This window comes from Phalangium opilio, unplaced genomic scaffold (genome assembly GCF_054372755.1).
Source record: "Phalangium opilio isolate 3A_F unplaced genomic scaffold, DU_Popi_V2 ptg000352l_1, whole genome shotgun sequence".
In the NCBI taxonomy this organism is placed as follows: domain Eukaryota; kingdom Metazoa; phylum Arthropoda; class Arachnida; order Opiliones; family Phalangiidae; genus Phalangium; species Phalangium opilio.
In genome coordinates, this window is record NW_028324228.1 from 2,129,887 (window position 1) to 2,156,068 (window position 26,182).

Genomic DNA, 26,182 nt, shown 5'->3' on the forward strand with positions numbered 1-26,182 from the left:
TATTTAAAATGTCTATTTTAAATAATCCTTGATTCCACTATGTTATATCAAAGGTTTATATATTATAACAAACATTTTTCTTTTTTTTACCTATTGACCACTAGAGCGTATAGCCTTGAGGCTTTGCGCTCCAGGAAGAATGTTGAGCGGGAGACACAACACGGACCAGTACTGAGGGTCAGCGAGCGAAGCTCTAGGTCGTTTTTGATGAATTATCGAAAGAGTTGAGGTTTGAACAGACGGTGACGGATTATGGAATTGTTTTAGGGTCGGTAGGATCGCCGACAAGTCCTTTATTTCCTCAAACTTCGTCGCCCATTGGCTTGGCCTACAGGACTACAGACATAATATTTTCAGTTTCTCACCTTTTGAATGTGGTTGCCAATTTGTTTAACGAAGCCGACGATGCAAGTTCAGCTCTCGCCCAATCACAAGTGCTCAGTTTTGTCTACGTCATTTTAAAAAATAGAATTTTTGGTCTTTTTTGACCTATATCTTTAACTATACTTTCCGTTCTTATGCATTTCATCGTGTGGAATGGATGAAGGTCTGCTTATTCTTAACTGTAAAGATATTTAGGGAATGCAATGCATAACTTGAATTTAAAAAACGACCAACTTTTAAAATTGAAAAGCCATGATTATTAGATTATAATTGCATTAATTATTCAGATATCTATGTTACCGCTTTCATATTTAGCGCACACAAAATATGACAAACGGCAGTTACAGTAATTAGACCTTGGCCTAGCCCATGCGTTTCAATCCAACTCCAGCCGCCAGCGACTCGATTAGGACGGCTTAAAAGGTTATAGGGAATTCGGGAAATGGGTATTTAAGGTATGACCAGATACTCAATTGTAACCTGCGTCATCTAAACTATTTGTTTTAATATATGTACTTTTGGTTATATGACACCAAGAACTATTGCGTTTATGCATCAATAATGATATCTTTGAATAACGAACCTAAATGTACTTTTTGAATAAAATCAGATTATAAAACAAAAGATTTTGATTTTAATACGAAAATTGAAGGGTAATATATTTCATTATCAAGGTAAGATTAGATTATATTATTTTTAAACAAGTATTATGATAAATGGGTTTATTCTTTTCTGTGAAGACGATCAGATACATTTTTATGAAAAGGATTTATTTTATGGGAAAATAGTGGAAGCTCTTCAATTCTTTTAAATACAGATTTCAATTAAAATCTAGAAATGGTAAGATTATATTTTGCTTTTGCTTTATGTTTTTCTAATAAGAGAGGAAATTTTACAATAAATAAATTTTTACGTGCACTTTGATGTAAAACTTTCTAATTTCTGCGTGTTGTTATCCTTTACTTTCAGTGTCTACGAAATGTCGTAGTCGTCTTCATTTTATTTCTTCTCGTAGAGTGTATTTGTGCAGTTCCAGATCCGAGAAAGTTACGGTTTATGTAAGTATTATCAGGAATGTATGGAGGGGTTGGAATGGCTAAGGTCAAATCCTAATCGGCGTGAAATGATCTTGGAAACAACTGGCGTGGCTTAATTTACGCTACTGACGTCATAGCTTGACGTAAAAATCGTATTTACCACTTAAATTATTTTCATTCATTCATTGGCTGCCAAAAAAACTTGTATGCTATAATTCTCCACCCTCTACCCTAGATCCTCTGCCTAGGCTGAGAGAATCGAATATGAACGTGAACGGCGGCGAATCAGCGCACTTAACTTTTAAAAAATCTAAAAGGTCACTTCTGCCATGCCTTTTTAAACGAGTCATGACATTTTTCGCCTTCGGTAGACAGCTAAACAGACGTAGGGGGATGAGCTACACTCCTCAACAAAAAAGGACTCCCCTAATGTTTCCACCATCAAGGGTACAACGAGAGCCCCCTTAGCCATTCCAGCCCCTCCATACATTCCTGGTATTATGTTACAATATAATTAAAATGTACCCCTAAATTGAGTACGGTTGTATCGAAGAAGTTATTTATTTATGAATAAAAGTTTTGACGAAGATATCATAAGGCTGTTTCAGGCGATGCAATTTTTTACTCAGCTTGATGGGTCAACTCGAGTTGAATCAACTAGTTTGATTGTTTGAATGGAGGCTGGATGAGTTGAGTCACCAAAAACGTTGGTTTGGAAAAAAAAACTTTTTCGCGGGTTATTTCGTAATTGCCAAGGTAGGTGGTGCCTAAAACGTTTGGCGGTAAAAATTAGTCGTGTGAAAAGGAAATATTTACTCAACTTTTCGGTTCCCAAGTTGGACAAGTTGATACAACTTTTTGATTCATCTACATGACTCATTTAGTTTTATTGTCTGAAAGAGCCTTTAGTCTTAAATTTGAGAGTTTATTCTTTGTGTCAGGCAATCAGGAGCGTTTAGATTATCACGTATGCCAAATTTCCTGTTGTCCGAATTTAACACTGTACCCACAATGAATTTCATTATGGCTAAACAGGAATTTCTAAATAATACATTTTTGTTTCTAAATTTCGGATTTCATGATGCTAAAATTAGACATTTCGGCTTTGAGAAATTTAGAGCAACTCCAACCCTTTCATAAATAATGTAGAGAAGTAGCAATAATCTATCTTCACAGAAATCAAAACGAGACTTCTTTTCAAGAGAAAAATCAGCTAGTTATAACACCACCCAGATCTCCCGGCGCTGCGTTCTACAATCCAAGTGAAGGAACGCCATATTTCATTTACTCCGCCTCAAATGGTAAAGTCATAGAAGTTGGTGGTTATCAGACTCACCATGGAGCCTACGTTCAAACCTGGTCTTACAAGAAAAGCAACTGGCAGAAATGGCAGTTTTACAGAGAGTATAATGGATACTACCAAATTCGTCACTACCAATCGCAACTTGTAATGGATATTGCCCGAGCCTCACTGTCACCAGATGGAGGTGCAGTCATCTGGGGCCGAAATGGAGCTGATCATCAGCTATGGCGTCTCGAATACGAGAACGGTTCCGGTCTGTTAACTATACGAGCAAAGCATAGTGGTCAGTGTTTAGAGGTGTACGGAAACTTAAACAAGTACGGAAATCCAATTACGCAGTATCCTTGTAGTGGAATGTTGCACCAGAAATGGTACCTATTTCCAGCTAGCGGGTGTTAAACTGTTTCTTCTTCAAAAATGCCTGTTAAATAGCTAAAATAAGCCTATTTTAAGGAGGTACCGAGTTATCTTTTTATTAGCTAGATAATTTCTGAACTAGGTTCAGTACCTTACAAAGTTTACCTCATACATACAAACAAACAAACAAAGAGACATATTTTACCTTTTTATAACATTTGTATAGGTTTAAGATATACCTCCGGTTCTCCTTGTTTGTAAAAATAAAATGATTCATTAAAAACAAAATAACGAATATAATGTTTCATTTAATTATTCTTATATTATAATTCAGAGTTAACACAGAATATATTCTGATAATTTGGAATAAGTTAATAATTGGTTCCTCATTGGTTTTTATCCCAACAGAAACACCCCACCGGTTCAACGCCTGTCGCGCAAGATGGTTTGTAAATATTTTTTTTGAACGGATAATTCTTACAATCCTCTTCCGTTTTTCAATGACGTACTCCGTCAATCAAAGTAGTTTCATCAGGACACTGTTTGAAATCTGAAAGAGTTTTCTTAAATTAACTGTACGTAAAGGATAAAATAGAGTTTCAGCTGATAATAGAGGGCGTGTTAATTTCTTGAAAACGTTCATAAAAATCCCAAATTAGCGAACACAATACTTGGGAGAATATGCGTTGACGCACAGCCGAAGTCTTTCGAATAAATTTAAAATGTTTTTCGTTACGTTTGGAACTGTCACCAAGGCAAATGTTCCAGTGCACCCATCTATTGAAAATCATTCCCACGAAGAGGCGGACACTCTCCTAATACTACATGCTTTAAATGTGAAGAAATCCGCTAACCTTTTTGTCGCATCTCCGGACACCGATATCTTGCTTCTGCTTATATTTTTCTTACCATCATTACCGAAACGTACTTTTTTCGTGAAAAAGCAAGAAAGCAAACCAGGAGACACATCGGGCCATATTTTGAACGTCGCCTGCCTAGGGAACGTGCGCGCGCAAGCAATACTTGGTTATCACGCATTTACAGGATCTGATGTTACTGGAAAGTTTTGTGGGCATTCCAAAGAAAAGTCTTTCAAAACATTTATAAAAAGCGACGATGGGATCCTAAATGCCTTAGCTAAATTAGGAGAACTAGAAATGGTGGGAAATAGTATTGTCGAGGAAAACCTTATGAGATATGTTTGCCAACTCTACAATCCAAAGAAACAGGAGCCGCTAGAACTTCTACGTTGGAACCTTTATTCATCGCGCAGTTTGCAGGGTGAAAATCTTCCTCCGACAAGGGGCGCAATGAAACCCCATATATTAAGAGCTCACTATCTTTGCTTGGTGTGGAAGAGTTCAAAGGAAAATAATCCCGACTTGCCATATCCGGAGGACTTTGGGTGGAAAAAGAAGAACGACAACTCCGGTAGCTATGAAGCCATAACACGTTTCGAGCTACCCGCTCCTGAAGCAATTTTGGAGCTCGTCAAATGCGGTTGTAAAACGGGCTGCAAAGGCAATTGTTCTTGTCGAAAAAATCATCTTTGTTGCACAGACGCTTGTATTTGTTCCGATATATGCACCAATGTTCCTACTCTGTCTTTTGACAGAATGTCCGACGATGACAGTGGATAGCTTTTTTGTGATATTTTGACCTTGTAATGTTTTTGTTTTTGTACCTGACTTATTAAACTTACAAAAAAACCATAATTTTCTTCAAGTATTGCGTAAACCTACTTTCCAAATAATGCAACTCTATCAAAACTAAAGAGTGATTTATATTTGTAATTTTCTAAAACTGTGGCAATTAAATTCAATATGGTATTTAAGGTGACGATACTACGATTAGAAACACCAAATTTGACAAATAACGGGACTTTTTCTGGACCATAGAGAGGTTTCCTAATTGGAGGGGGTTACTTCAAAGACTCAAAGTGAGGTTAAGATTAAACTTTGACCTTAGTGCCGTTTATTTTTCAAGGCCTGGAAGTCTATTTAAAATTTATGTTCACAAAATTTTATTATAAAAAGTAAAGCACTACTGTTACCGGCGCAATTTATGCATTTTTGAAAATGAGGGGGGGACATTTAAGGCGCACCCCCCTTAAACTACACCACTGAGCCTCTCAAAAAATTAAGGGCATGTACGCCCTATTTATGGAATTCATAGGAATTTTAGTTTGAATTTTTAAACCAATTGGTTGCGTCATAAAAAATTAAAAACCTATTTTCAAAAAGGGGGTTTTTCATCCCCTTCCCCCCTTTAATACGGCACTGCCAAAGTGGGAACAGCGATTTTATTTTTCTTTGACAAGCCTAAAATGATAATCAGTAGTAAAATCGCTTTTTACAGAACTCCCAAGCGGAATTACAATTCCCCCTGTACTAATGCGTGGTGCCCAAATACAACTTGACTGCCTTCCCTGAGATAGCGCGCTTAGGCCTGTATTAATTAATCAAAAATGTCTTGATTAGAATCAAGACCCAAAAAGTATCGATAAGACTGGGGTTATCACTTGTCTGAAGGATCAGATATTAATTTTTCTTTTTAATTGAAACTTAAATGCATGCTTAAGAAAAAACAACGTTCCATTACCGTTTTCCGTTGAAATAAATTATTTTACTGGTAATCAATTTCAAAAATTTACTTATCTCGGCTTTTCGACCACAATTCCATTCCCCGAAAACATTTTATCATTACATTAATTACTTTTGGGAGAGTACGTGTATGGTTTTGCGTTTTAAAAGGTTCCTAAAGACGTTACATCCCCATTCGTGACCGGCACGCTTCGCAGTGGAACATTTTAATTATTCTAAAACCAATGGCGCCAAATTCAATAGGGACAGTAACATTTTTACTCGCGGTTTTGCAAAATGATGTAATATCGAGTGTACTTTAGTGAACCGTCGTATTGTTCTTTCTCATAGTTCAGGGCATGATCAGTGTTACTGCCCAATTTCTCTCTCTAGTTTCTAACAATGGTTAGAGACTATTTGATATGTCACGGCACAACGTTATATACATTTGCAAATTCTAAGTAGCACAAAAGGAAAAGGAATCCATTTTTTTATATTTTGGTTTGAAATAAATAAACTCATGATAATAGTTATAACGATGGAATGGCACCGGTAATGAGAAACAAAAAGAGAGGAAAGTTTGCTTCAAGTAAGCAGAGGGACATGGTAGTGAAAATAGTAATCTAGAATTTTGTTCGTTCAAACCTTAATATATCATGAAATATTCAAGTGAGGAGGCGGCACTACCTAGAAAGATTGATTTTGGCAGATAACAGCAAAAAAATTATATTCTACACACACTGGGACTATGGGAGAGTTTCAGGGCCGCAGGTCCCACATGATTAAATTTCAACTCCAGTTTACACCAATTCTCCCTGTTCGTACTAGTAGCAGGTTAAGCTATACTTTTCTCAGGTCCTGTTAGTCTCGAAAGGGTTATATAGTCCTTGTAACTTTTAAAAGGTTGTTGTCATGGCTAAACAGACCACTATTACAGTTTTTTATTGTTTTATAGCTTTACATTGACACGTTATCTCCCAAAAGTAATTAATGTAATGATAAAATGTTTTCGGGGAATGGAATTGTGGTCGAAAAGCCGAGATAAGTAAATTTTTGAAATTGATTACCAGTAAAATAATTTATTTCAACGGAAAACGGTAATGGAACGTTGTTTTTTCTTAAGCATGCATTTAAGTTTCAATTAAAAAGAAAAATTAATATCTGATCCTTCAGACAAGTGATAACCCCAGTCTTATCGATACTTTTTGGGTCTTGATTCTAATCAAGACATTTTTGATTAATATCTGTTCCTTCAGTCTTCATTTTAATAAAGAATGTTAAGAAACTGTTTTACATTTTCAAAATCTGCACAAAGCAGAAACATATTCCAGAAATAGGACCAAATTGACAATTTTACAAAATTTTTAAAAATGCTGATTTATGTCCGTTTAACATTTAGCTCAAAATTGTCATAAGCCTAATATGAAATTCGGATATCCTTAAACTTCATAAAGACGATCCGAGATTGTCAATTTCAAACTTTTTTGTAACATAAACTAAAGTCTGTTTGATATTAAGCTTAAAACCTTAAACAAAATATAGTCAGGGCTACCCTAAAAGTTCACAAAGATGATCCAAGATTGTTAATACGCCTAAAAAGTGCCATCTTCAAAATATGAAGCCGGGGAAAAGAGAGCGTGATCGAGTGGGCTATGCTAGTGGTTGGAAGTCGCGGGGGTTGGGACAGGGATAAGGGAGTTGAGATGGATTGGAAATGATGATGGGCGACCTGCGGCACCGTATCTCTCCCAATGTACCTCGCGCACGCCCCTACCCTTCGGTAGGCGATTGCTAAGTGCTGCCGCGTAGCGCCATTTTATTTGTATGAGAACTAGCTTCTATTTTGAAGATAGAGGGAGCGCCCTTTACAATTTCGTCCAGTACGACCCTTCCTAACCGCTGAGGATGCTGGGAGGACTATGGTGCCGTAGGTGGGGTTACACAGGCAACGCTTTAGGTATGGGGTTTCCACTCCATTCCTCTCTCCTTCAAGGCATCCTTGTGTCCCATTCGACCGAACGCGTTTCCCATTCAACCGAAAACAGCCCAAATGTGCGGTTTTGGGAAAATATATATCAAAATTTAAAAAGTAAACGTTTTCACTTTTTTTAAGGAATTCTTTTTACCCCACAGTTAAGAGTGATTGATAATGGAGAGAATTGCATTGTTTTGGAAAAGGTGGCAGCTAATTAGTAGGAGAATGTTTAGGAAAAGGTGGCAGCAAACGATTAGGAGAATATTTTGGAAAATGTGGCAGCTAATTAGTAGGAGAATGTTTAGGAAATGGTGGCAGCTAACAATTAGGAGAATATTTTGGAAAAGGTGGCAGCTAATTAGTAGGAGAATGTTTAGGAGAAGGTGGCAGCTAATTAATAGGAGAATATTTAGGAAAAGGTGGCAACTAATTAATAGGATAATATTTTGGAAAAGGTGGCAACTAATTAATAGGAGAATATTTTGGAAGAGATAGCAGCTAATTAGTAGGAGAATGTTTTGGAAAAGGTGGCAGCTAATTAGTAGGAGAATGTTTTGGAAAAGGTGGAACCTAATTAATTGGATAATAACCTTACCTAACCAAACCTAGCCTAACCAAACTTACAATTTCCTTCTCTGGGTTTGAACCCGAGCCTCTGAATTAAAAGCCTGATATTCTACCATGCTGCTGCGGTGATTCAAAATTCTCACAGACATTTAATTAACTAATTCTTTCAAATAAATTCCCATTCAGCAGAAACCCACCATTGGGCTGTAAATTTAAATATATTCTCCATAAAAACCAAAAAGCGGTTTCGGTCCAATGGGACTATACCCCAGGCATAGCCAACTCCATCACGCACTCGAAAACGCAAAGCAACTCGCGGCAGCGTGGGAAATAAGGCGGTGACACAGGGCAAATGACCAGTTTAAAAATTGCCTGGTCCAGTTCAAAAATTAAATCGGAGGGGGGGGGGTCAGTGGTCCACGAGACTACTAAGAAAGTTCAAGGGTAACCAGACTCCACACATTAAAATTCTAATATTTTAATTATCCACTTCTTTAGTTTAGCAGACGACGTGCTCTGGTCAATTGTCACGGACCAGTTTATTTATTCCAAGTCAGGAAAGTCGCTGGCCTAATGTCCAGTTTAAAAAACGCTTATTTGGTCACGGACCAGAATACTCACGTAAACCTGACGCGAATGACGAAAACTACGTATTTTCCGACTGAGGAGAGGCAAAATAGCCCAGCCTCCTTTTATGTCCCCCCTTGTATTTTGAAAGTGGGACTGGGACTATGGCGCGCGAATACTTAGGCATCTTATACCTTCTTCCTAGTAAACTAGATATCGCTTCTTGGTAAAACTTTATATAACTAAAACCATGAGTTTATATCATATGTTGCATAACAAGGTTCATACAACTTTTGGAAAACAAATTTCCCTGAGATTTCCAGGCTTTTCCCCATATACTTCCCTGAGTTTTCCAGGTTTTTCCCGTATATGGAGTATCCTATGGAGCAAATGTTAATGAAGGAGGGAAGGGGCAAATAGGACTATTACATAATCAAAGGATATCCCCGTATCTTTAATATAACCAGAGTTACGAGCTTCCAAAATTTAGTGTAATGTTAATCCTATGGAGGAGGCAAAGTACCTACAAGCATCCGGGGTAAGTACCTACCAGCACCCGGGGCAAGTACCTACCAGCACCCGGGGCAAGTACCTACAAGCACTCACAAGCACCTAAAAGTACCCGGGGCAAGTACCTACAAGCAACCGGGGCAAGTACCTACAAGCAACCGGAGCAAGTACCTACAAGCAACCGGGGCAAGTACCTACAAGCAACCGGAGCAAGTACCTACAAGCACCCGGAGCAAGTACCTACAAGCACCCGGAGCAAGTACCTACAAGCACCCGGAGCAAGTACCTACAAGCACCCGGAGCAAGTACCTACAAGCACCCGGAGCAAGTACCTACAAGCATTCGGAGCAAGTACTTACAAGCACCCGGGGCAAGTACCTACAAGCACTCACAAGCACCTACAAGTACCCGAGTCAAGTATCTACAAGCACCCGGAGCAAGTACCGACAAGCACCCGGAGCAAGTACCGACGAGCACCCGGAGCAAGTACCGACAAGCACCCGGGGAAAGTACCCACAAGTACCTACAAACACCCACAAGTGCCCGGAACAAGTACCCACAAGTACCTTCAAGCACCCACAAGTACCTACAAGAACCAACAAGTACCTAAGAGCGCCCACAAGTACCTAAAAGCACCCACAAGTACCTACAAGCACACACAAGTACCCACAAGTACCTACAAGCACCCACAAGTACCCACAACTACCAACAAGCACCCACAAGTACCTACAAGCACCCACAAGTACCTACAAGCACCCACAAGTACCTACAAGTACCTACAAGCACCAACAAGTACCTACAAGCTTCCACAATTACCCACAAGTACATACAAGTACCTACAAGTACCTACAAGTACCCACAAGTAACTACAAGCACCCACAAGTACCTTCAAACACCCACAAGCACCTACAAGCACCCACAACTACCTACAATCACCCACAAGTACCTACAAGCACCCACAAGTAACTACAAACACCCACAAGTACCTACAAACACCCACAAGTACCCGGGGCAAGCACCCACAAGCACCTACAAGCACCCACAAGTACCTTCAAGCAACCAAAAGTACCTACAAGCACCCACAAATACCTACAAGCACCCACAAGTACCTTCAAGCACCCACAAGTACCTACAAGCACCCACAAGTATCTACAAGAACCCAAAAGTACATACAAGCACCTACAAGTACCCATAAGTACCTAAAAGTACCCATAAGTACCTACAAGCACCCACAAGTACCCGGGGCAAGTACCCACAAGTACCCGGGGCAAGTACCCACAAGTACCTACAAGCACCCACAAGTACCTACAAGCACCCACAAGTACCCACAAGTACCTACAAGTACTAACTAGTACCCACAAGTACCTACAAGTACTCACAAGTACCCACAAGTACCTACAAGTACCCACAAGTACCTACAAGCACCCACAAGTACCTACAAGCACCCACAAGTACCTACAAGCACCCACAAGTACCCACAAGAAACCACAAGTACCCACAAGAATCCACAAGTACCTAAAAGCAACCACAAGAACCCACAAGTACCAACAAGCACCCACAAGAACCCACAAGTACCAACAAGCACCCACAAGAACTCACAAGCACCTACAAGTACCTACAAGCACCCACAAGTACCCACAAGTACCTACAAGTACCCACAAGTAACTAAAAGCACCCACAAGTACCTACAAGCACCCACAAGCACCCACAAGTACCCACAAGCACCCACAAGTACCTACAAGTACCTACAAGCACCAACAAGTACCTACAAGCACCCACAAGTACCCACAAGTAACTAAAAGCACCCACAAGTACCTTCAAACACCCACAAGCACCCACAAGTACCTACAAGTACCTACAAGCACCCACAAGTACCTACAAGCACCCACAAGTACCTACAAGCACCCACAAGTACCTACAAACACCCACAAATACCCGGGTCAAGCACCCAGAAGTACCTACAAACACCCACAAGCAACCACAAGTACCTACAAACACCCACAAGCAACCACAAGTACCTACAAACACCCACAAGCAACCACAAGTACCTACAAGCACCCACAAGTATCTACAAGAACCCAAAAGTACCAACAAGCACCTACAAGTACCCATTAGTACCTACAAGCACCCACAAGCACCCACAAGTACCTACAAGCACCCACAAGTACCTACAAGCACCCACAAGCACCCACAAGTACCTACAAGCACCCACAAGTACCTACAAGCACCCACAAGTACCTACAAGCACCCACAAGTACCTACAAGTACCTACAAGCACCAACAAGTACCTACAAGCACCCACAAGTACCCACAAGTACCTACAAGTACCCACAAGTAACTAAAAGCACCCACAAGTACCTTCAAACACCGACAAGCACCTACAAGTACCGACAATCACCCACAAGTACCTACTAGCACCCACAAGTACCTACAAGCACCCACAAGTACCTACAAGCACCCACAAGTACCTACAAACACCCACAAATACCCGGGTCAAGCACCCAGAAGTACCTACAAACACCCACAAGCAACCACAAGTACCTACAAACACCCACAAGCAACCACAAGTACCTACAAACACCCACAAGCAACCACAAGTACCTACAAGCACCCACAAGTATCTACAAGAACCCAAAAGTACCAACAAGCACCTACAAGTACCCATTAGTACCTACAAGCACCCACAAGTACCCACAGGTACCTACAAGCACCTACAAGTACCCATAAGCACCTACAAGTACCTAAGAGCGCCCACAAGTACCTAAAAGCACCCACAAGTACCTACAAGCACACACAAGTACCTACAAGCACACACAAGTACCCACAAGTACCTACAAGCACCCACAAGTACCCACAACTACCAACAAGCACCCACAAGTACCTACAAGCACCCACAAGTACCTACAAGCACCCACAAGTACCTACAAGTACCTACAAGCACCAACAAGCACCCACAAGTACCTACAAGCACCCACAAGTATCTACAAGAACCCAAAAGTACATACAAGCACCTACAAGTACCCATAAGTTCCTAAAAGTACCCATAAGTACCTACAAGCACCCACAAGTACCCGGGGCAAGTACCCACAAGTACCCGGGGCAAGTACCCACAAGTACCTACAAGCACCCACAAGTACCTACAAGCACCCACAAGTACCCACAAGTACCTACAAGTACTAACAAGTACCCACAAGTACCTACAAGTACTCACAAGTACCCACAAGTACCTACAAGTACCCACAAGTACCTACAAGCACCCACAAGTACCTACAAGCACCCACAAGTACCTACAAGCACCCACAAGTACCCACAAGAACCCACAAGTACCCACAAGAATCCACAAGTACCTAAAAGCAACCACAAGAACCCACAAGTACCAACAAGCACCCACAAGAACCCACAAGTACCAACAAGCACCCACAAGAACTCACAAGCACCTACAAGTACCTACAAGCACCCACAAGTACCCACAAGTACCTACAAGTACCCACAAGTAACTAAAAGCACCCACAAGTACCTACAAGCACCCACAAGCACCCACAAGCACCCACAAGTACCTACAAGTACCTACAAGCACCAACAAGTACCTACAAGCACCCACAAGTACCCACAAGTAACTAAAAGCACCCACAAGTACCTTCAAACACCCACAAGCACCCACAAGCACCCACAAGTACCTACAAGTACCTACAAGCACCCACAAGTACCTACAAGCACCCACAAGTACCTACAAGCACCCACAAGTACCTACAAGCACCCACAAGTACCTAAAAACACCCACAAATACCCGGGTCAAGCACCCAGAAGTACCTACAAACACCCACAAGCAACCACAAGTACCTACAAACACCCACAAGCAACCACAAGTACCTACAAACACCCACAAGCAACCACAAGTACCTACAAGCACCCACAAGTATCTACAAGAACCCAAAAGTACCAACAAGCACCTACAAGTACCCATTAGTACCTACAAGCACCCACAAGCACCCACAAGTACCTACAAGCACCCACAAGTACCTACAAGCACCCACAAGCACCCACAAGTACCTACAAGCACCCACAAGTACCTACAAGCACCCACAAGTACCTACAAGCACCCACAAGTACCTACAAGTACCTACAAGCACCAACAAGTACCTACAAGCACCCACAAGTACCCACAAGTACCTACAAGTACCCACAAGTAACTAAAAGCACCCACAAGTACCTTCAAACACCGACAAGCACCTACAAGCACCCACAAGTACCGACAATCACCCACAAGTACCTACAAGCACCCACAAGTACCTACAAGCACCCACAAGTACCTACAAGCACCCACAAGTACCTACAAGCACCCACAAGTACCTACAAACACCCACAAATACCCGGGTCAAGCACCCAGAAGTACCTACAAACACCCACAAGCAACCACAAGTACCTACAAACACCCACAAGCAACCACAAGTACCTACAAGCACCCACAAGTATCTACAAGAACCCAAAAGTACCAACAAGCATCTACAAGTACCCATTAGTACCTACAAGCACCCACAAGTACCCACAGGTACCTACAAGCACCTACAAGTACCCATAAGCACCTACAAGTACCTAAGAGCGCCCACAAGTACCTAAAAGCACCCACAAGTACCTACAAGCACACACAAGTACCCACAAGTACCTACAAGCAACCGGGGCAAGTACCTACAAGCAACCGGAGCAAGTACCTACAAGCAACCGGGGCAAGTACCTACAAGCAACCGGAGCAAGTACCTACAAGCACCCGGAGCAAGTACCTACAAGCACCCGGAGCAAGTACCTACAAGCACCCGGAACAAGTACCTACAAGCACCCGGAGCAAGTACCTACAAGCATTCGGAGCAAATACTTACAAGCACCCGGGGCAAGTACCTACAAGCACTCACAAGCATCTACAAGTACCCGAGTCAAGTATCTACAAGCACCCGGAGCAAGTACCGACAAGCACCCGGAGCAAGTACCGACGAGCACCCGGAGCAAGTACCGACAAGCACCCGGGGAAAGTACCCACAAGTACCTACAAACACCCACAAGTGCCCGGAACAAGCACCCACAAGTACCTTCAAGCACCCACAAGTACCTACAAGAACCAACAAGTACCTAAGAGCGCCCACAAGTACCTAAAAGCACCCACAAGTACCTACAAGCACACACAAGTACCCACAAGTACCTACAAGCACCCACAAGTACCCACAACTACCAACAAGCACCCACAAGTACCTACAAGCACCCACAAGTACCTACAAGCACCCACAAGTACCTACAAGTACCTACAAGCACCAACAAGTACCTACAAGCTTCCACAAGTACCCACAAGTACATACAAGTACCTACAAGTACCCACAAGTAACTACAAGCACCCACAAGTACCTTCAAACACCCACAAGCACCTACAAGCACCCACAACTACCTACAATCACCCACAAGTACCTACAAGCACCCACAAGTAACTACAAACACCCACAAGTACCTACAAACACCCACAAGTACCCGGGGCAAGCACCCACAAGCACCTACAAGCACCCACAAGTACCTTCAAGCAACCAAAAGTACCTACAAGCACCCACAAATACCTACAAGCACCCACAAGTACCTACAAGCACCCACAAGTACCTACAAACACCCACAAATACCCGGGTCAAGCACCCAGAAGTACCTACAAACACCCACAAGCAACCACAAGTACCTACAAACACCCACAAGCAACCACAAGTACCTACAAACACCCACAAGCAACCACAAGTACCTACAAGCACCCACAAGTATCTACAAGAACCCAAAAGTACCAACAAGCACCTACAAGTACCCATTAGTACCTACAAGCACCCACAAGCACCCACAAGTACCTACAAGCACCCACAAGTACCTACAAGCACCCACAAGCACCCACAAGTACCTACAAGCACCCACAAGTACCTACAAGCACCCACAAGTACCTACAAGCACCCACAAGTACCTACAAGTACCTACAAGCACCAACAAGTACCTACAAGCACCCACAAGTACCCACAAGTACCTACAAGTACCCACAAGTAACTAAAAGCACCCACAAGTACCTTCAAACACCGACAAGCACCTACAAGCACCCACAAGTACCGACAATCACCCACAAGTACCTACAAGCACCCACAAGTACCTACAAGCACCCACAAGTACCTACAAGCACCCACAAGTACCTACAAGCACCCACAAGTACCTACAAACACCCACAAATACCCGGGTCAAGCACCCAGAAGTACCTACAAACACCCACAAGCAACCACAAGTACCTACAAACACCCACAAGCAACCACAAGTACCTACAAGCACCCACAAGTATCTACAAGAACCCAAAAGTACCAACAAGCATCTACAAGTACCCATTAGTACCTACAAGCACCCACAAGTACCCACAGGTACCTACAAGCACCTACAAGTACCCATAAGCACCTACAAGTACCTAAGAGCGCCCACAAGTACCTAAAAGCACCCACAAGTACCTACAAGCACACACAAGTACCCACAAGTACCTACAAGCAACCGGGGCAAGTACCTACAAGCAACCGGAGCAAGTACCTACAAGCAACCGGGGCAAGTACCTACAAGCAACCGGAGCAAGTACCTACAAGCACCCGGAGCAAGTACCTACAAGCACCCGGAGCAAGTACCTACAAGCACCCGGAACAAGTACCTACAAGCACCCGGAGCAAGTACCTACAAGCATTCGGAGCAAATACTTACAAGCACCCGGGGCAAGTACCTACAAGCACTCACAAGCATCTACAAGTACCCGAGTCAAGTATCTACAAGCACCCGGAGCAAGTACCGACAAGCACCCGGAGCAAGTACCGACGAGCACCCGGAGCAAGTACCGACAAGCACCCGGGGAAAGTACCCACAAGTACCTACAAACACCCACAAGTGCCCGGAACAAGCACCCACAAGTACCTTCAAGCACCCACAAGTACCTACAAGAACCAACAAGTACCTAAGAGCGCCCACAAGTACCTAAAAGCACCCACAAGTACCTACAAGCACACACAAGTACCCACAAGTACCTACAAGCACCCACAAGTACCCACAACTACCAACAAGCACCCACAAGTACCTACAAGCACCCACAAGTACCTACAAGCACCCACAAGTACCTACAAGTACCTACAAGCACCAACAAGTACCTACAAGCTTCCACAAGTACCCACAAGTACATACAAGTACCTACAAGTACCCACAAGTAACTACAAGCACCCACAAGTACCTTCAAACACCCACAAGCACCTACAAGCACCCACAACTACCTACAATCACCCACAAGTACCTACAAGCACCCACAAGTAACTACAAACACCCACAAGTACCTACAAACACCCACAAGTACCCGGGGCAAGCACCCACAAGCACCTACAAGCACCCACAAGTACCTTCAAGCAACCAAAAGTACCTACAAGCACCCACAAATACCTACAAGCACCCACAAGTACCTACAAGCACCCACAAGTACCTACAAACACCCACAAATACCCGGGTCAAGCACCCAGAAGTACCTACAAACACCCACAAGCAACCACAAGTACCTACAAACACCCACAAGCAACCACAAGTACCTACAAGCACCCACAAGTATCTACAAGAACCCAAAAGTACCAACAAGCATCTACAAGTACCCATTAGTACCTACAAGCACCCACAAGTACCCACAGGTACCTACAAGCACCTACAAGTACCCATAAGCACCTACAAGTACCTAAGAGCGCCCACAAGTACCTAAAAGCACCCACAAGTACCTACAAGCACACACAAGTACCCACAAGTACCTACAAGCAACCGGGGCAAGTACCTACAAGCAACCGGAGCAAGTACCTACAAGCAACCGGGGCAAGTACCTACAAGCAACCGGAGCAAGTACCTACAAGCACCCGGAGCAAGTACCTACAAGCACCCGGAGCAAGTACCTACAAGCACCCGGAACAAGTACCTACAAGCACCCGGAGCAAGTACCTACAAGCATTCGGAGCAAATACTTACAAGCACCCGGGGCAAGTACCTACAAGCACTCACAAGCACCTACAAGTACCCGAGTCAAGTATCTACAAGCACCCGGAGCAAGTACCGACAAGCACCCGGAGCAAGTACCGACGAGCACCCGGAGCAAGTACCGACAAGCACCCGGGGAAAGTACCCACAAGTACCTACAAACACCCACAAGTGCCCGGAACAAGCACCCACAAGTACCTTCAAGCACCCACAAGTACCTACAAGAACCAACAAGTACCTAAGAGCGCCCACAAGTACCTAAAAGCACCCACAAGTACCTACAAGCACACACAAGTACCCACAAGTACCTACAAGCACCCACAAGTACCCACAACTACCAACAAGCACCCACAAGTACCTACAAGCACCCACAAGTACCTACAAGCACCCACAAGTACCTACAAGTACCTACAAGCACCAACAAGTACCTACAAGCTTCCACAAGTACCCACAAGTACATACAAGTACCTACAAGTACCCACAAGTAACTACAAGCACCCACAAGTACCTTCAAACACCCACAAGCACCTACAAGCACCCACAACTACCTACAATCACCCACAAGTACCTACAAGCACCCACAAGTAACTACAAACACCCACAAGTACCTACAAACACCCACAAGTACCCGGGGCAAGCACCCACAAGCACCTACAAGCACCCACAAGTACCTTCAAGCAACCAAAAGTACCTACAAGCACCCACAAATACCTACAAGCACCCACAAGTACCTTCAAGCACCCACAAGTACCTACAAGCACCCACAAGTATCTACAAGAACCCAAAAGTACATACAAGCACCTACAAGTACCCATAAGTACCTAAAAGTACCCATAAGTACCTACAAGCACCCACAAGTACCCTGGGCAAGTACCCACAAGTACCCGGGGCAAGTACCCACAAGTACCTACAAGCACCCACAAGTACCTACAAGCACCCACAAGTACCCACAAGTACCTACAAGTACTAACAAGTACCCACAAGTACCTACAAGTACTCACAAGTACCCACAAGTACCTACAAGTACCCACAAGTACCTACAAGCACCCACAAGTACCTACAAGCACCCACAAGTACCTACAAGCACCCACAAGTACCCACAAGAACCCACAAGTACCCACAAGAATCCACAAGTACCTAAAAGCAACCACAAGAACCCACAAGTACCAACAAGCACCCAAAAGAACCCACAAGTACCAACAAGCACCCACAAGAACTCACAAGCACCTACAAGTACCTACAAGCACCCACAAGTACCCACAAGTACCTACAAGTACCCACAAGTAACTAAAAGCACCCACAAGTACCTACAAGCACCCACAAGCACCCACAAGTACCCACAAGCACCCACAAGTACCTACAAGTACCTACAAGCACCAACAAGTACCTACAAGCACCCACAAGTACCCACAAGTAACTAAAAGCACCCACAAGTACCTTCAAACACCCACAAGCACCCACAAGTACCTACAAGTACCTACAAGCACCCACAAGTACCTACAAGCACCCACAAGTACCTACAAGCACCCACAAGTACCTACAAACACCCACAAATACCCGGGTCAAGCACCCAGAAGTACCTACAAACACCCACAAGCAACCACAAGTACCTACAAACACCCACAAGCAACCACAAGTACCTACAAACACCCACAAGCAACCACAAGTACCTACAAGCACCCACAAGTATCTACAAGAACCCAAAAGTACCAACAAGCACCTACAAGTACCCATTAGTACCTACAAGCACCCACAAGCACCCACAAGTACCTACAAGCACCCACAAGTACCTACAAGCACCCACAAGCACCCACAAGTACCTACAAGCACCCACAAGTACCTACAAGCACCCACAAGTACCTACAAGCACCCACAAGTACCTACAAGTACCTACAAGCACCAACAAGTACCTACAAGCACCCACAAGTACCCACAAGTACCTACAAGTACCCACAAGTAACTAAAAGCACCCACAAGTACCTTCAAACACCGACAAGCACCTACAAGCACCCACAAGTACCGACAATCACCCACAAGTACCTACAAGCACCCACAAGTACCTACAAGCACCCACAAGTACCTACAAGCACCCACAAGTACCTACAAACACCCACAAATACCCGGGTCAAGCACCCAGAAGTACCTACAAACACCCACAAGCAACCACAAGTACCTACAAACACCCACAAGCAACCACAAGTACCTACAAGCACCCACAAGTATCTACAAGAACCCAAAAGTACCAACAAGCACCTACAAGTACCCATTAGTACCTACAAGCACCCACAAGTACCCACAGGTACCTACAAGCACCTACAAGTACCCATAAGCACCTACAAGTACCTAAGAGCGCCCACAAGTACCTACAAGCACCCACAAGTATCTACAAGAACCCAAAAGTACCAACAAGCATCTACAAGTACCCATTAGTACCTACAAGCACCCACAAGTACCCACAGGTACCTACAAGCACCTACAAGTACCCATAAGCACCTACAAGTACCTAAGAGCGCCCACAAGTACCTAAAAGCACCCACAAGTACCTACAAGCACACACAAGTACCCACAAGTACCTACAAGCAACCGGGGCAAGTACCTACAAGCAACCGGAGCAAGTACCTACAAGCAACCGGGGCAAGTACCTACAAGCAACCGGAGCAAGTACCTACAAGCACCCGGAGCAAGTACCTACAAGCACCCGGAGCAAGTACCTACAAGCACCCGGAACAAGTACCTACAAGCACCCGGAGCAAGTACCTACAAGCATTCGGAGCAAATACTTACAAGCACCCGGGGCAAGTACCTACAAGCACTCACAAGCACCTACAAGTACCCGAGTCAAGTATCTACAAGCACCCGGAGCAAGTACCGACAAGCACCCGGAGCAAGTACCGACGAGCACCCGGAGCAAGTACCGACAAGCACCCGGGGAAAGTACCCACAAGTACCTACAAACACCCACAAGTGCCCGGAACAAGCACCCACAAGTACCTTCAAGCACCCACAAGTACCTACAAGAACCAACAAGTACCTAAGAGCGCCCACAAGTACCTAAAAGCACCCACAAGTACCTACAAGCACACACAAGTACCCACAAGTACCTACAAGCACCCACAAGTACCCACAACTACCAACAAGCACCCACAAGTACCTACAAGCACCCACAAGTACCTACAAGCACCCACAAGTACCTACAAGTACCTACAAGCACCAACAAGTACCTACAAGCTTCCACAAGTACCCACAAGTACATACAAGTACCTACAAGTACCCACAAGTAACTACAAGCACCCACAAGTACCTTCAAACACCCACAAGCACCTACAAGCACCCACAACTACCTACAATCACCCACAAGTACCTACAAGCACCCACAAGTAACTACAAACACCCACAAGTACCTACAAACACCCACAAGTACCCGGGGCAAGCACCCACAAGCACCTACAAGCACCCACAAGTACCTTCAAGCAACCAAAAGTACCTACAAGCACCCACAAATACCTACAAGCACCCACAAGTACCTTCAAGCACCCACAAGTACCTACAAGCACCCACAAGTATCTACAAGAACCCAAAAGTACATACAAGCACCTACAAGTACCCATAAGTACCTAAAAGTACCCATAAGTACCTACAAGCACCCACAAGTACCCTGGGCAAGTACCCACAAGTACCCGGGGCAAGTACCCACAAGTACCTACAAGCACCCACAAGTACCTACAAGCACCCACAAGTACCCACAAGTACCTACAAGTACTAACAAGTACCCACAAGTACCTACAAGTACTCACAAGTACCCACAAGTACCTACAAGTACCCACAAGTACCTACAAGCACCCACAAGTACCTACAAGCACCCACAAGTACCTACAAGCACCCACAAGTACCCACAAGAACCCACAAGTACCCACAAGAATCCACAAGTACCTAAAAGCAACCACAAGAACCCACAAGTACCAACAAGCACCCAAAAGAACCCACAAGTACCAACAAGCACCCACAAGAACTCACAAGCACCTACAAGTACCTACAAGCACCCACAAGTACCCACAAGTACCTACAAGTACCCACAAGTAACTAAAAGCACCCACAAGTACCTACAAGCACCCACAAGCACCCACAAGTACCCACAAGCACCCACAAGTACCTACAAGTACCTACAAGCACCAACAAGTACCTACAAGCACCCACAAGTACCCACAAGTAACTAAAAGCACCCACAAGTACCTTCAAACACCCACAAGCACCCACAAGTACCTACAAGTACCTACAAGCACCCACAAGTACCTACAAGCACCCACAAGTACCTACAAGCACCCACAAGTACCTACAAACACCCACAAATACCCGGGTCAAGCACCCAGAAGTACCTACAAACACCCACAAGCAACCACAAGTACCTACAAACACCCACAAGCAACCACAAGTACCTACAAACACCCACAAGCAACCACAAGTACCTACAAGCACCCACAAGTATCTACAAGAACCCAAAAGTACCAACAAGCACCTACAAGTACCCATTAGTACCTACAAGCACCCACAAGCACCCACAAGTACCTACAAGCACCCACAAGTACCTACAAGCACCCACAAGCACCCACAAGTACCTACAAGCACCCACAAGTACCTACAAGCACCCACAAGTACCTACAAGCACCCACAAGTACCTACAAGTACCTACAAGCACCAACAAGTACCTACAAGCACCCACAAGTACCCACAAGTACCTACAAGTACCCACAAGTAACTAAAAGCACCCACAAGTACCTTCAAACACCGACAAGCACCTACAAGCACCCACAAGTACCGACAATCACCCACAAGTACCTACAAGCACCCACAAGTACCTACAAGCACCCACAAGTACCTACAAGCACCCACAAGTACCTACAAACACCCACAAATACCCGGGTCAAGCACCCAGAAGTACCTACAAACACCCACAAGCAACCACAAGTACCTACAAACACCCACAAGCAACCACAAGTACCTACAAGCACCCACAAGTATCTACAAGAACCCAAAAGTACCAACAAGCACCTACAAGTACCCATTAGTACCTACAAGCACCCACAAGTACCCACAGGTACCTACAAGCACCTACAAGTACCCATAAGCACCTACAAGTACCTAAGAGCGCCCACAAGTACCTACAAGCACACACAAGTACCCACAAGTACCTACAAGCACCCACAAGTAACTAAAAGCACCCACAAGTACCTACAAGCACCCACAAGCACCCACAAGCACCCACAAGTACCTACAAGTACCTACAAGCACCAACAAGTACCTACAAGCACCCACAAGTACCCACAAGTAACTAAAAGCACCCACAAGTACCTTCAAACACCCACAAGCACCCACAAGCACCCACAAGTACCTACAAGTACCTACAAGCACCCACAAGTACCTACAAGCACCCACAAGTACCTACAAGCACCCACAAGTACCTAAAAACACCCACAAATACCCGGGTCAAGCACCCAGAAGTACCTACAAACACCCACAAGCAACCACAAGTACCTACAAACACCCACAAGCAACCACAAGTACCTACAAACACCCACAAGCAACCACAAGTACCTACAAGCACCCACAAGTATCTACAAGAACCCAAAAGTACCAACAAGCACCTACAAGTACCCATTAGTACCTACAAGCACCCACAAGCACCCACAAGTACCTACAAGCACCCACAAGTACCTACAAGCACCCACAAGCACCCACAAGTACCTACAAGCACCCACAAGTACCTACAAGCACCCACAAGTACCTACAAGCACCCACAAGTACCTACAAGTACCTACAAGCACCAACAAGTACCTACAAGCACCCACAAGTACCCACAAGTACCTACAAGTACCCACAAGTAACTAAAAGCACCCACAAGTACCTTCAAACACCGACAAGCACCTACAAGCACCCACAAGTACCGACAATCACCCACAAGTACCTACAAGCACCCACAAGTACCTACAAGCACCCACAAGTACCTACAAGCACCCACAAGTACCTTCAAGCACCCACAAGTACCTACAAGCACCCACAAGTATCTACAAGAACCCAAAAGTACATACAAGCACCTACAAGTACCCATAAGTACCTAAAAGTACCCATAAGTACCTACAAGCACCCACAAGTACCCTGGGCAAGTACCCACAAGTACCCGGGGCAAGTACCCACAAGTACCTACAAGCACCCACAAGTACCTACAAGCACCCACAAGTACCCACAAGTACCTACAAGTACTAACAAGTACCCACAAGTACCTACAAGTACTCACAAGTACCCACAAGTACCTACAAGTACCCACAAGTACCTACAAGCACCCACAAGTACCTACAAGCACCCACAAGTACCTACAAGCACCCACAAGTACCCACAAGAACCCACAAGTACCCACAAGAATCCACAAGTACCTAAAAGCAACCACAAGAACCCACAAGTACCAACAAGCACCCAAAAGAACCCACAAGTACCAACAAGCACCCACAAGAACTCACAAGCACCTACAAGTACCTACAAGCACCCACAAGTACCCACAAGTACCTACAAGTACCCACAAGTAACTAAAAGCACCCACAAGTACCTACAAGCACCCACAAGCACCCACAAGTACCCACAAGCACCCACAAGTACCTACAAGTACCTACAAGCACCAACAAGTACCTACAAGCACCCACAAGTACCCACAAGTAACTAAAAGCACCCACAAGTACCTTCAAACACCCACAAGCACCCACAAGTACCTACAAGTACCTACAAGCACCCACAAGTACCTACAAGCACCCACAAGTACCTACAAGCACCCACAAGTACCTACAAACACCCACAAATACCCGGGTCAAGCACCCAGAAGTACCTACAAACACCCACAAGCAACCACAAGTACCTACAAACACCCACAAGCAACCACAAGTACCTACAAACACCCACAAGCAACCACAAGTACCTACAAGCACCCACAAGTATCTACAAGAACCCAAAAGTACCAACAAGCACCTACAAGTACCCATTAGTACCTACAAGCACCCACAAGCACCCACAAGTACCTACAAGCACCCACAAGTACCTACAAGCACCCACAAGCACCCACAAGTACCTACAAGCACCCACAAGTACCTACAAGCACCCACAAGTACCTACAAGCACCCACAAGTACCTACAAGTACCTACAAGCACCAACAAGTACCTACAAGCACCCACAAGTACCCACAAGTACCTACAAGTACCCACAAGTAACTAAAAGCACCCACAAGTACCTTCAAACACCGACAAGCACCTACAAGCACCCACAAGTACCGACAATCACCCACAAGTACCTACAAGCACCCACAAGTACCTACAAGCACCCACAAGTACCTACAAGCACCCACAAGTACCTACAAACACCCACAAATACCCGGGTCAAGCACCCAGAAGTACCTACAAACACCCACAAGCAACCACAAGTACCTACAAACACCCACAAGCAACCACAAGTACCTACAAGCACCCACAAGTATCTACAAGAACCCAAAAGTACCAACAAGCACCTACAAGTACCCATTAGTACCTACAAGCACCCACAAGTACCCACAGGTACCTACAAGCACCTACAAGTACCCATAAGCACCTACAAGTACCTAAGAGCGCCCACAAGTACCTACAAGCACACACAAGTACCCACAAGTACCTACAAGCACCCACAAGTAACTAAAAGCACCCACAAGTACCTACAAGCACCCACAAGCACCCACAAGCACCCACAAGTACCTACAAGTACCTACAAGCACCAACAAGTACCTACAAGCACCCACAAGTACCCACAAGTAACTAAAAGCACCCACAAGTACCTTCAAACACCCACAAGCACCCACAAGCACCCACAAGTACCTACAAGTACCTACAAGCACCCACAAGTACCTACAAGCACCCACAAGTACCTACAAGCACCCACAAGTACCTAAAAACACCCACAAATACCCGGGTCAAGCACCCAGAAGTACCTACAAACACCCACAAGCAACCACAAGTACCTACAAACACCCACAAGCAACCACAAGTACCTACAAACACCCACAAGCAACCACAAGTACCTACAAGCACCCACAAGTATCTACAAGAACCCAAAAGTACCAACAAGCACCTACAAGTACCCATTAGTACCTACAAGCACCCACAAGCACCCACAAGTACCTACAAGCACCCACAAGTACCTACAAGCACCCACAAGCACCCACAAGTACCTACAAGCACCCACAAGTACCTACAAGCACCCACAAGTACCTACAAGCACCCACAAGTACCTACAAGTACCTACAAGCACCAACAAGTACCTACAAGCACCCACAAGTACCCACAAGTACCTACAAGTACCCACAAGTAACTAAAAGCACCCACAAGTACCTTCAAACACCGACAAGCACCTACAAGCACCCACAAGTACCGACAATCACCCACAAGTACCTACAAGCACCCACAAGTACCTACAAGCACCCACAAGTACCTACAAGCACCCACAAGTACCTACAAGCACCCACAAGTACCTACAAACACCCACAAATACCCGGGTCAAGCACCCAGAAGTACCTACAAACACCCACAAGCAACCACAAGTACCTACAAACACCCACAAGCAACCACAAGTACCTACAAGCACCCACAAGTATCTACAAGAACCCAAAAGTACCAACAAGCATCTACAAGTACCCATTAGTACCTACAAGCACCCACAAGTACCCACAGGTACCTACAAGCACCTACAAGTACCCATAAGCACCTACAAGTACCTAAGAGCGCCCACAAGTACCTAAAAGCACCCACAAGTACCTACAAGCACACACAAGTACCCACAAGTACCTACAAGCACACACAAGTA

The 26,182-nt window shown here is 44.5% G+C and overlaps 1 protein-coding gene across 1 annotated transcript in view; it reads left to right on the forward strand.

Moving 5' to 3' along the window:
• The window catches only part of LOC149602820 (ATP-binding cassette sub-family C member 1-like), a 449,544-nt gene that overhangs the window by 202,673 nt on the left and 220,689 nt on the right, over positions 1-26,182 (forward strand). The gene's annotated exons all lie outside the window — the stretch shown is intronic.